This window comes from Microtus pennsylvanicus, chromosome 9 (genome assembly GCF_037038515.1).
Source record: "Microtus pennsylvanicus isolate mMicPen1 chromosome 9, mMicPen1.hap1, whole genome shotgun sequence".
NCBI lineage: Eukaryota > Metazoa > Chordata > Mammalia > Rodentia > Cricetidae > Microtus > Microtus pennsylvanicus.
The window spans coordinates 4,669,986-4,682,484 of record NC_134587.1 but is presented as its reverse complement, the minus strand read 5'-3'; the positions used below and the strand labels follow the sequence as shown (position 1 = coordinate 4,682,484).

The 12,499-nt window shown below is 39.6% G+C and overlaps 1 protein-coding gene across 2 annotated transcripts in view; it reads right to left on the bottom strand.

Moving 5' to 3' along the window:
* Positions 1 to 12,499, bottom strand: part of Cerkl (CERK like autophagy regulator) — a 91,988-nt gene that overhangs the window by 43,480 nt on the left and 36,009 nt on the right. The gene's annotated exons all lie outside the window — the stretch shown is intronic.

Genomic DNA, 12,499 nt, shown 5'->3' with positions numbered 1-12,499 from the left:
TCCGTGTCCTGGGAGCCACGCCATCACTTGAGAGACTGGAAATGTATTCATGTGATCTTCGCGACTCCTCTTGTGGTAAAGTAGACAGCATCCCCTGGAGTCAAAACTTCGTGGTTCTGCTCTCTGCTATATTTAATAGTCCATTGAAAGGTTATCTGGCACTCAGACGGTTTGCAATAAATATATATGCTAACACATACATACATATATACTAATTATATATATATATATATATCTATATTCAGAAATAAAGAGAACTATAAAAACAGGTTTCAACTGCAAATAGAGAAACCTAATAAAAGAAATTAACATTGATCAACTGCAATATAGAATAATTTCCAAATTGCTGTGATATAAAACAGACAAAAAAGCATGAAGCACTTATATTAATTCCTAAAATAAAACAAAAAGGTTAAGATAAATACTTGATGGAGAACTAAAGATTTACCAAAAACAGGTTTTGTGACAGACATCTAAACCCACTGGAAGTTGTATTAAGCATGGGAATGGTAACGACTTCTTTACTGCCCGGTTAATGCAACTCAACCCCTATCTCACACTGATCCTCTGTATCTAGAAGTTAAAGCTGATAGAAAATATTGGATTGCTAGAAAAATCTTTTCTTAATTAATGTAAGCATGGGAAATATATACTGGTCCTTTTGATCAGAACTTAAATCAGTTCGCTTTCCAGAAACAGATCAACTATACTCCAAGGCGGGCAGCAGAGTTGGCGTACAATGCTGCCTTATCCGCATGAAACTGTGTGCTTTGCACAGCAGCCTCCGTCCTCCAGTCCCCGTCTGAGACGCAGTGTGATGCCCCTCAGCCTCGCTGGGCGTTCAGCCTTCATCATCTCACGATGCTGAGAAGCAGGTGGCACTGATAAGCAGTGAAGCCAAGGCAGAATTCGCCGCTTCTTATTGCCAGATGATTCTGCAAGCCTATTTTCCACAAAAAGAACTGTAACCATGTAAAAGTGCTCAGACTCAACAGCTCCAGTGAGCCAGGTAAGGCATGGTTCTTTCAGTTTTACGCAAAGGAAAGAATTACAGGACAGAAACTGAAAGGGGCGTAGTTTATTTTCTTGATGAGAAAACAGGCATGCCCTCTGGAAAGAACAGAAAAATTTTCACCGAATATAGAAATATAGAAATGCTGTGAGGATGTGTATGAGATCAGCAGCTACAAAGAATCCAACCATAAACATTTTAGGAGGCTGCAACACCAGGCAACAGAGTTGGGACCTCATCCAGGGACAGGCTGGTTAATATAAAACTATACAAAGACATTTAAATCACCACCCTTAGAAAAGAAAATGAATTTCACAGTAGCAGTGATCACTTATTCATAACTATACAACAGTATAAACATCTTCCCAGTAGATAATCCGAGGTTTAAATAGAGGCACGAGTCAAAATTAATATGCAACCGACTGGATCCCCAGTCCCTTGGTAACCTCTCGATTCATCCTCCGGAGTAGAGACCTTTTTAGCACGCCAGTTTGCAGTGAACCAGCAGTGTAAAACAGAATGGCCAACTGCTCCTCTGTTAGTAACAAATGTGCTAATATGTACTAGTTTAAACTTGATCTATCAGTGAGTCAATGAACCATGAAGGGTGGGGGTTAATCAGGGTGTTCTCCAAACAAAGGCTCCCGAGAACTGTAGGGACGCCACCCCCAGACTCACATCTGTGCCGTTTTGAGTTCTGTGTGATGGAAACACAGTTAAGAGCCCAGAATCCTGAAATAGTCTTGTAGATATTCACTACTATTCATACAGGAAAGCGACCAAAATATTGGAAAGATAAAGTCCAAACAGGAGAAACAAACTCCTTGCTAACCACACTACTTAAGAGCTTCTGAGAGTAAACTGTGTTCTGTTAATAAGTAACACGGTGGTAAAAGCCTTTCACGGAAGATCTGAGTAGTTCCTAGCAGAGCTCAGAGGAGGGGACTTACACTAAAATACATTGATTTCCCTTTCTTTTCAAACAAAAGCATATGCGTACTGATCTTTACTCCTAGAGATATAAATAATTCTAATGCCACAGTTTAATTTAAAGTAAAAATAAATTCACATGTAGTTTGCTAGTGTAAACAAAACTCTTTTTCTTATAGCCAACACGAAGGGAACAACAATTACTAGAAAAAAATCACCTGCCAGTGGAACCATTACCTCAACATGACAGGATTTAGATAATAAGAGATCCAACACCAGTTAGATCTGGAGTGAACAAGCTAGAGAGGAGGGACAGACAGGAGCAGGTTCACCCAACAGGCCAAGTTACTTTTTACCAACCATAGAATCCGTTAAAATAATTAGCATTTAAATACAATTAACATCTCAAGAATCTAATTTAATGGCATAATTGGACATTTAATCACCCACCAAAGTAGGAAATTATAGAATAACAGATAATAATTTCATAAATGTTTCTAATTTGATGATTTGGTCAAGTGTGTAAAGTTTGACTAAGGCAGCCTCTCTGGATCCTTTGTAAGCACTGGAACTGGGAGTGATTTCTAGAGAGATGTTTTCAGTAATGACAAGGTCTCAAAAGTGTCCACCCAGCCAAGGGACAAACACTTAAGTGAAGAGACAGCATGCAGGATGGGGAAATCCTCATCAACCACACACCAGGTGGGGGTCAATACCCACACTACGGAATGAACTCAAAAAAAAAAATCAAACACTAGAAAAACAAATATTCCAATCAATAAACGAACAAACCGAATAAAAAGAAGAAAATACAAACAGCGGGTAAATATTTTTTAAAATTAATATCTGGGGTGCCTGTGCCTAACATGCCGAACATCTACAACAAATCCTCTTAGCAGCTGCCCTGTAAACATGGTGAAAGAGGCCACAGAAACATTTTGAGGACCAGAGGACCAGGGAATCCGCTGTGAGATAGTCTCTTCTAAAGCTAACAAGAAAGCAGGGCACAAACTAGAGGGGATGGAGAGGAGGGGTGGATTTGCAAGGGATTGCTGAGAGTCATGGGAGTCAGATGTGGGTGAAAACTGCAAGCAGGTTATTCTCCCTCCTTCTCAGCCCTTCTCCTCTGTCCCTTCCCTCTTTCTTCCTGCCCCCCACCCCCCGCTCTCACTTCCCCCGCTGATGTTATGACATCAGGGAAGTGCCCTGAGTATCTGAGTGATGGGAGAACCAGCCTGCAGTAGACACTGCAAAGGCCCCAAAACCACACAAGCAGACTTTGCTTGTTCCCTCTCTTTTGGAGGGAAGGAACGAGTGTAACTAATAGAGATAGAAAATAAATGTTTTCAAGAAATGTAATTTTCCACTTGAGAGAGATCTTTTTAAATGAACTAAACTGGATGCTCTTTTGATTTTTTATTTAGGCGCTTCTTCTACTGCTGCTAACTGGCTAATCTGAGAAGTAACTGCCCATCCCTGCAGCCTCTTAGCTACTGAAAATATTCTATCTCTCTGCCTCAAACAACAGCAGAGCCATTCAAAGACGACTGTAACGAGATTCCTGAAGGTACATGTAACAGATATTAAAACATCACACGATTATGTCAGCATCAGCGGTACTCTAATGAATGCCAGGGGGTAACAACAACATGTTGCTAATATGAAATATTATTTATTTCTGTTTGTACATATTATAGTTTTGTTACCTTTTATTTCATTTATTAGAAAGACCAGCGGTCTGTTTTAGCCTCATCCAAGTGTGTGAATCCCTCCTACATATATGCTTAAGGCATTGGAACCAGGTTTGGGTAGCTCTGCTAAAGGTAAGAACCCAACAATTAGTCACAGACCGGTGTGCTTATGCATGATTTTCCAGGTCCTCTAGGTCAGCATAAAGAAACCATTGTCACGTCTTCCATAGTGCCTGTGCGTTTCGCCCCAAGATATTTGAGGACTCTCAGTACTGATTCACAGTGAGAAAGTTACATCAGTGTTGAAACAGGAAGTGAAATATTACTGCTGGTGCCAAATTCTGTTTGTTCTATGACTCTAAAGTTCTAATCCACAATGTTTGGAACAGAACACTAGAGATGGATTATCTTCGATGAAGATGACATTGATGACAAGGGCCTGGCATCTATTTGAGTGGTAGAGTCCCAACTGCCCAATAATTGTGATTGATTGAAGTAGTACTGTAACTTATACAGAAGGAAGAGCAGACATATGGCACCCATATAGTCAGGAGGAGAAAGGGGGAAAGCTGTAATTATGTGCTGGTAAGAAAAGATATCATTCAAACCAAGCCAATGCCATTTTTCAGAAAACCCTGTCTCACTTTCAAAGCCAGTTAAAAGTAAGGTTTTTGGACTTACATATGACCAAGAGTAATTTTTAAAGTAGCCCTAATTTTTGTTTTTGAAGATGACAGGACACCCTAAGAAGATCAACCTCACAGAATGCAGATTTGATCTAATGGCTAATGGGTAAAGGACTCATTGGATGACAGGAACCAGTTTAACACTCTGGAGAACTACCTCAACGGGTGAGGTGCCACACGCCTTGCAAGTGTGACAATCTGAGTTCAAGCCCTACAACATACGTAAAACTGTCAGCTGTGGTAACACAGAGGTCTAACCTCAGGCAGGCAGAGACAGCTGGATCCTTAGAATACACTGGGCAGCCAGGCTAGCCAAACTAGTGTGCTAAAAGCCCTTAAGAGATCCTGCTTCAAAGGCAGTATTACTGTTGATGAGACCCTTAACCTCTTCCAGCCTCCATAGTCACATATAAGTACATTAAAACTCTTTTAGACCATTTTCCTTTTCTTGTGTATGAACTAAGGAATGATAACTGTTATAAGTTATTCAATTTCACTATTTCTTGTCATGCATTGTTTCAGTTCCTCACAATAAAACTCATAGGTAATTTTGCTCCTGTACGTCTACGTCTAAGGGAATATATTTATAGTTCTTGATGCCTACTATGAGGATTTAATGAGATATTTCATAAAATTTGCTCACAAAGTATGGAGCATGTAGTAACTGTTTAATAAATCTCAGTCATTATCATTAGTCTGAGTTTTAAAATAATGACTCTCTGATATTCAGTGAAGAAGTCGTGTTTAACTCATTTAACAGCATGAAAACTTAATTCAACATTTTTACTAGAAACATTTAGAGAATTTTCCTTCAGCGCTCTGAATCTAATCACATGGCAAACCTGACAAAGACTACCTAAATTGTTTCTTCAAGAAGCTGAATTATACAAAAGACACTGTCACCCAGGCTGCTGCCTTGCAGAACGACGTGACATTGATAGTCTCTAAAATGAATATGCTCTTCAGTTTTTATTCTCAAGGTACTCTGTCAATGAGGGAAGCAAGAATATAATTTTCTTGTACAATACAGCAATTAATTTTTTCAATATAATTATAATCAATTACATACAAAAACATATCCCTCCCTTAGGATAGGAATGCCACAAAGGGTGTTGAGAAGCCCTCGGGAAGACTGCCGAGATCTTTCATTTCAAGTACAAACAGAACCGTCCGTTCCTAATGAACTAATTCTCGCTTCCTATCAGCTTAAACAGCAGAGGCTGTGAAAAGAGGAGCTAGAAGTAACTATAAGAAGACCCTCAGCAGGTCTGTCTGTAAAGACCAGAATGGGGGAAAGGATTTGGAAACAAGCAATGACCCAGTGTGACTGAAGGAGAGATGTTGGCTGACCTTTAAGAACATTTAGAACAAGCGCGTGAATGTTCTACAGCCTATCTGTCTGCACAGGCATCTTCAGTAAGTGTGCTGAGTAGGGGTTTGCATATGTGCACCAATGAGACTGAGTTGTTTTAAGTTGCCATTACCCAGGGATCTTGCTCCCAGCAACACATCAGATTAAGGAGTTCCTATCACATGTCCTGAGCTTGAACTTGTTCTATCATGTGATGTTCTTGGGGGGGGGGGTCTAATGCTATGGTTTGCTGTGTTTAAAGATTGACACTTGGTAAATTTCCACACTACTAATTGCCAGAATGGAAATAATTCAAAACCTGTAACTAACGCGTTGTAGGTTTAAGATAAACCGAAGCTCTTCTCTTGCCTTATTAACAAAAATTACATGATTGCTGTGCTTTCCACTTAGAATCTCAGCTGCAACTATGGCAAAGCTGGAATTTTGAATGAACTTTCTTTCGCTAAGACAGTAATCCTTCAAGAGTTAAGTGGTATTGGTAGTTGTTCACAATTTAATAGAGATGCATTTCCCTCTTCTCCAGCTCAGTCAACAGAAAATGGAGCTCCAATTACGTTGAGAGAAATTTGTTTTTTATTCACTTCCTCACAAACTCCTCTCAAAGTGATTGGAACTTCATCCTCTCCAGAGGAAGAGAAAGCTTGTAACACACCCCTAACGTGCCCAGATCAGGACACCTTCCCTTGGGAGCTCATCACAGTCCTGATTCCACTGTACCTACTGTTTTTCAAGTCATTTAGCAGACACTTTTATAGCTTTTTTCACTTTTAAAATTGTCCTATTCTTGTTTCTTTAGATTTCTTTCAATTTTGAAGATCCAAAATATTACTTGTGAGGCTGTCCGAGGTCCATACTAGAAGACCCAAGGGTACTCATTCAAGTCTAGATTATCATCTCTAGGGAAAAGCCTGGATCAGGGTCCAATGGAGCTTCCCAATTACAATTACTAGGAAACTCAAACCTGTAAAAATAGATTGTGCCCTAATGATAAGAATGGACATATTTGGTAATACACATACTATGTTTAAAGCTGTGCAGGCACTTTTTTTAAGTCAGAAACACTGTGTTAGACCACTTTTGATATACTGATGACAATTGATGTGGGGTGTCCTTCTGTATATGTGTTGCTTTATTGGTTGATGAAGAATGCTGTTTTGGTTAATGGCCTAGCACAGAGTGAAGCCAGGTGGGAAATCCAAACAAAGATAGAGTGGGCTGAGTCAGAGAGATGCCGTGTAGCTGCCAAAGGACAAGGACACTCAGGAAATTTAAGACCATTATCAGTGAGCCACAGCCTCGTGCCCATACACAGATTAATAGAAATGGGTTAATTTAAGACATAAGAGATAGTTAATAAGAAGCCTAAGCTAATAGGCCAAGCAGTGTTATAATTAATACAGTTTTGTGTGATGATTCAGGTCTGGGTGACTAGGAACAAAGAGCAGTCTTTGTCTACAGACAATCGCTTTAAAAAGAAAAACTTTAATTCCTGTATCAATGACTATGGTTTGCTTGAGTTTGTTTGTTGTCTTCATTGCACATTTGGTCCAGTTATTTTTTTATTGATTTTATTGAGCTCTACATTTTTCTCTGCTCCTGTCCCTTCCTCTCCCCTCCCCTTCAATTCCCTCCCATGATTCCCATGCTCCCAATTTGCTCAGGAGAGCTTGTCTTTTTCTGCTTCCCATGTAGATTAGGGTCCTCTTTGCTGTCTAGGTTCTCTGAGATTATAAATTGTAGGCTAGTTTTCTTTGCTTTATGTCTAAAAGCCACTTATGAGTGAATACTTATTGTATTTGTCTTTCTGGTTCTGGGTTACTTTACTCAATATGGTATTTTCTAGACCATCCATTTGCCTGCAAATTTCAAAATGTGTTTTGTTTTATATGTTTTTCTGCTGTGTAAATGTACCACGTTTTTCATATCCATTCTTTGGTCAATGGGCATTTAGGTTGTTCCAGGTTCTGACTATGACAAACAATGCTGCTGCAAACATAGTTGAGCATGTGTCCTTGTGGTATGATTGAGCATCCTTGGGGTATATACCTAAAAGTGGTATTGCTGGGTCTTTAAGTAGGTTGTTTCTTAATTTTCTGAGAAATCACCATACTGATATCCAAAGCAGCTGTACCAGTTTGCATTCCCACCAGCAATGTAGGCATTTTCCCTTTGCCCCACAACCTCTCCAGAATAAGCTGTTATCAGTGTTTTTGATCTTGGCCATTCTGACAGATGTAAGATGGTATCTCAGAGTTGTTTTGATTTGTATTTCTCTGATGACTAAGGATGTTGAGCATTTCCTTGAGTGTCTTTCAGCCCATTTTAGATTCCTCTGCTGAGAGTTCTCTGTTTAGGTCTGTACCCCATTTTGTTATTAAATTATTTGTTTTTCATGAGCAAGGAAGTCAGGACCACGAGGGGTGTACCCACCCACTGATCTATTGGGAGCTCACCAAAGCCAGCGGGACTGGGACTGAATAAGCATGGGATGAAACCGGACTTTCTGAATGTGGCGGACAATGAGGGCTGATGAGAAGCCAAGGACAATGGCACTAGGTTGCGATCCTAATACATGAACTGGCTTTGTGGGAGCCTAGCCTGTTTGGATGCTCACCTTCCTGGTCCTGGATAGAAGTGGATATCTGGACTGCTCTTCATTCTCGAGATGGAGGGGGACTGAAGTGGGGGGGAGGGGAATAAGGGGAGGGGGCAATGTGTGTGAGGAGGGGGAGGGAAATGGCAAACGGGGAGGAGGCAGAAATTTTTTTTGCAACAACTAAAAAAAATAAAATAAAATAAACAACAAAAAAAGAAAGTTAAAAAAATTATTTGTTCTTTTGATGATTAATTTCTTGAGTTCTTTGTATATTTTGGAGATCAGCCCTCTGTCTGATGTGGCGTTGGTGAAGATCTTTTCCCGTTCTGTAGGCTGCTGTTTTGTCTTCTTGACCATATCCTTTTGCTTGCAGAAGCTTTTCAGTTTCAGGAGATCCCATTTATTAGTTGTTTGATCCAGTTTTAAAACAACATTCTCTTATCTGTCTCCATGGCAAGAAAAATTTGAGGAGTGCATCTCCATTTTTAATTTTCCTCATTGTTTTTACTGTGCATAGCTGTGAGTTTTTATTTGCAGGTGGTGCAGGGTCATTGCGTGCACTTGAACGCAGATGTCAGCAGAGGCAAGCTGCATTGGATCCCTGGAAACTATCATTCTAGGCAGTTGTGAGCCTGCTGGTGTGAGTGCTGGGAAGTGAACTCAGGTTCTCTTTAAAAGCAGTACACACTCTTCACCATAAAGACATCTCTCCAACCCCACATTATTTCATTTTTGGTTTTAAATTTTCTGTTTGTTTGCAACACACAGCACAGGGTCTGGTGCAGAATTTGTGTTGTGTGAATGAAGTATATTGCTTGCTAGATGTAAAATTATGAAAACTTTTCTATGACGGAAGTTGAAAAAGAACCTGGGCACACATCTGTAATGGGGAGGCTCCAAAATGAAGAATCTGAGTTCAAGGTTAGCGTGAGCTATCCACACCTTGTCTCAAAAATACAAATAAAACAAAGTTAAAAGATCCTGTGCTCAACTATACGCAGAAAATAGGGTCAAGAGTGAAATTAATTGACGTTTAGATAAAAGAAAAGTGTTTTTTTATATTTATAAACCTGTAATTATTTAGTCAATGTTAATTAGCTTTCAAATCTCGAGTATTTTGATATTGCTTTCTTCCTCTAGCTACTGCTGCCAATTTTCCCTTAAAAATTATCACATCTTATTGCTTGCTCGGATTCCAAGCATAACTGTTCATATTTAGAAATAACAGTGTCATAACTATATAAAACTGTAATTATTAGATTAATTAAGACGAGAAGACCACCCACTTGAGGCTTGAATGTCTCCATGTTTTTCTCCTTAGAAAAATAGATGGAAAAAGGTGTAAGTCCTGGCAATAAAAGAAAAAGTCTTCTTGTTCAATCAAGACAAAATTCAAAATATTTTTTAATTCAATGCCATTTTCAAGACTGACTTGTTTTTACAAGCAGACCCAGTTAGAAGAAAGAACTTTGTCCTTGGAATTAAAATATGGTTGTCTAATATTCACCTGAAAGTTTTATATATATATATATTTTTTGATATGCAAAATCTTTGTCACCTCTCAAATTTTCTACACACACGCACACACATACAAAAAAAAGCCCTCTTTAGGTGGGGAGTACTGGGCAGGGGCATAAGAAATGAGCAATCTCTCGTTGCCAAAACTCAGGCACTGTGTCAAGAAGCAGGAAGGTTGGATATAAGGCAAAGAGACCTAAGTCCAAGGAAAGATCAGGAGGAGTTGGGCAGCAGACCTTAGTCCTCTGCCTGAAAGGAGACAGGGTTTCTGCCACTCACACAGAAGATTGGAGCCGCCTGTATTTCATTCTCAGCTGACAAACAGTTTAATACATTCTTGAATTATATAGATATTAAGGAGGGTGTGAAATTATTAGACTCTAAGCTGGAAAGGGAAGATCCGGTATGATTTAACTGGCAGAGAGCTTGGCAGCCTCAGACATGCCCCCTGCCACTGGAGATGAGCCAGACTGCCTCCGATGGGATGAGAAGCCGACCCCCACAGGACACTCTGGGTCCCTAGATGAAGGGACGGAGAGGACACTGTCATCTCCTTTAGCTTCTTTCACTGTCACCAGAGGCTTTCAACCCTTATTGTCTGCATGGTTGGTGTTTAGAAGTCAATCTATTTGCTTTCAATGAGCAAAATAAATTTGCGCTTCAGGAGAAAGCCAGAGAAAATGAGCCTATATTGTCTCACTGTTCCCTTCTCTTATCTAAATCAAAAGTTCAAAGTGAGATCCCCAGAGGACGTTTGGCAAAGGTGTGTAGTTTATTCATCTCTGTAATTTCGCTAGATTTTTAACCCTAGATCAAGAAAAACATCGTTCATTAAACTAAATATTTGGACAGTGTTTTCAGAGGTATTTTGTTTGGGTTGTGACGAGTCTCTCTACTCCTATAACATTGCTTTTTACCAAATTGAGGTTTGCTCAGATCTCCTCTGCTGGCTTGCTGTTGACTTTATGGGTTAAGATATATTGAATCTGCCCCAGCCAGCTCTTCATAAGCCCTCTGGGAGATTTCTCAGACCTTCAGCACAAGCAAGAGGTTCACTTTCCTATGCAAATGATACATTCTTAATTTATTGACTTTCCAAGCCTCCGGAATACCTACTCATGTTGATAAATTTAATTGAAATCTAAATACGGCTTTGAAAAAAATAACTTTTTACAATGGATTATTTTTTCTAGTTACAAACACACTTTTTGTCTGTTTGTAGAGAGATGAGCTGAACACTGGCCTATGTATGCTCCTGTCCTTTTGAAAGGCAGGTCCTCTAAAGACCCCAAAGGAACTGATGAGGAAGCCGACTCTCCCAGCCTCGTCAGTCATGAGCAAATGTTTAGCAGCTATCCATCAAGGGCCAGTGGGACCCCTATGATATTCTGGCTCAGCGCTGTTGAGGCTGGAAGCTCCTGATGTCACCAGGACCTGCTTTTCTGTCTGCTATCCAGCACTGTCATCCAACCCCAAACTGTAACAACTACCCCAGCTGCTTCTGCACTGCTAAATCTGATGGATCAATGAGAAAACAATCTCTAATCTCCAAATGAGACCTTTTAATTAGGTAAAGTCTATACATCTGAAGTGCATGATATTTAAGACCTCTAGCATCCCAGATATAAAAAAAAAGTCACTTCAAAATTTCAAACACATTAGATCCCTTACTTGCCGTGCCTTCATGAACATACTTGGGCATTACTTCAGAAAAATCTACCTAAAAAGCTAGGCAGCTCTCAGCGAGGAAAACACGTAGCAAATTACAGATGATCTTTTTAGAAAACATATTTTCATATGCCCAACACATAAATACACTTTGCTAGCAATGTGTGCATACGAGGCAAGTTAGTTCTAAAAGAAGCTCAACAGAAATGTGAATTAGGACAATGCAGATGCTTCTAAAAATAACTCACAGGGCTGGAAAGGGGCGTCAGCAGGAAGCGGTGAGTGTTCTGGAAACCTGACCACCAGAGTTCAAGATCCAGTACCCACAGGAAAGTAGGAAGAGAGAGTTAACTCCACAGAGTTCTTGTTGCCTGGTCTCCACATATGTACTATGGCAGATATATCCACATAAAAAAAATAAAATTTTAAAACACAATTAAATTATTTACAAACTTTTTAGGGAATGGCTCAGTGGTCAAGATAAGCCAGGTTTGGTTTGTAACCGCAGTCCCAGAGGCTCTAATGCCTCTCCATACACATGGTGCACAGATACACATGTAGACGAAGCACCCATACACATAAATAAGTATCTGTCTTACTTCAGATTACCAAAACTCCATAAGTGGGGCTCTTCGGAAGTTAATTTAGAATTCGTTTTATAAGAACAGGATTATTCAGCTGCCCAAATCAGACAATTATACTATTAAAAATCTAAAGGTAATACCTTTTATGGATACTTGAGGAAGAATTCTTTAACAAAGTTTTACCAAATTAATTCAATAGCATATTTAAAAGAATTCTATGCCGTGATAAAGTGAGATTTATTCTTGAATGCAAGGATGGTTAAATACACAATTATCACTGTACTATATCAATCATATCAACAAAATACAGAGAAAATTATGATTTTTCTTAGCTGACATTATAAAAAACACTTGGCAAGACGCACGATCCCCTCGTGATGAAAACAACAAACGGGAGACAGAAAGGCACCCCATGGCAATCAAACGTTCCCTTTGCCCAGAA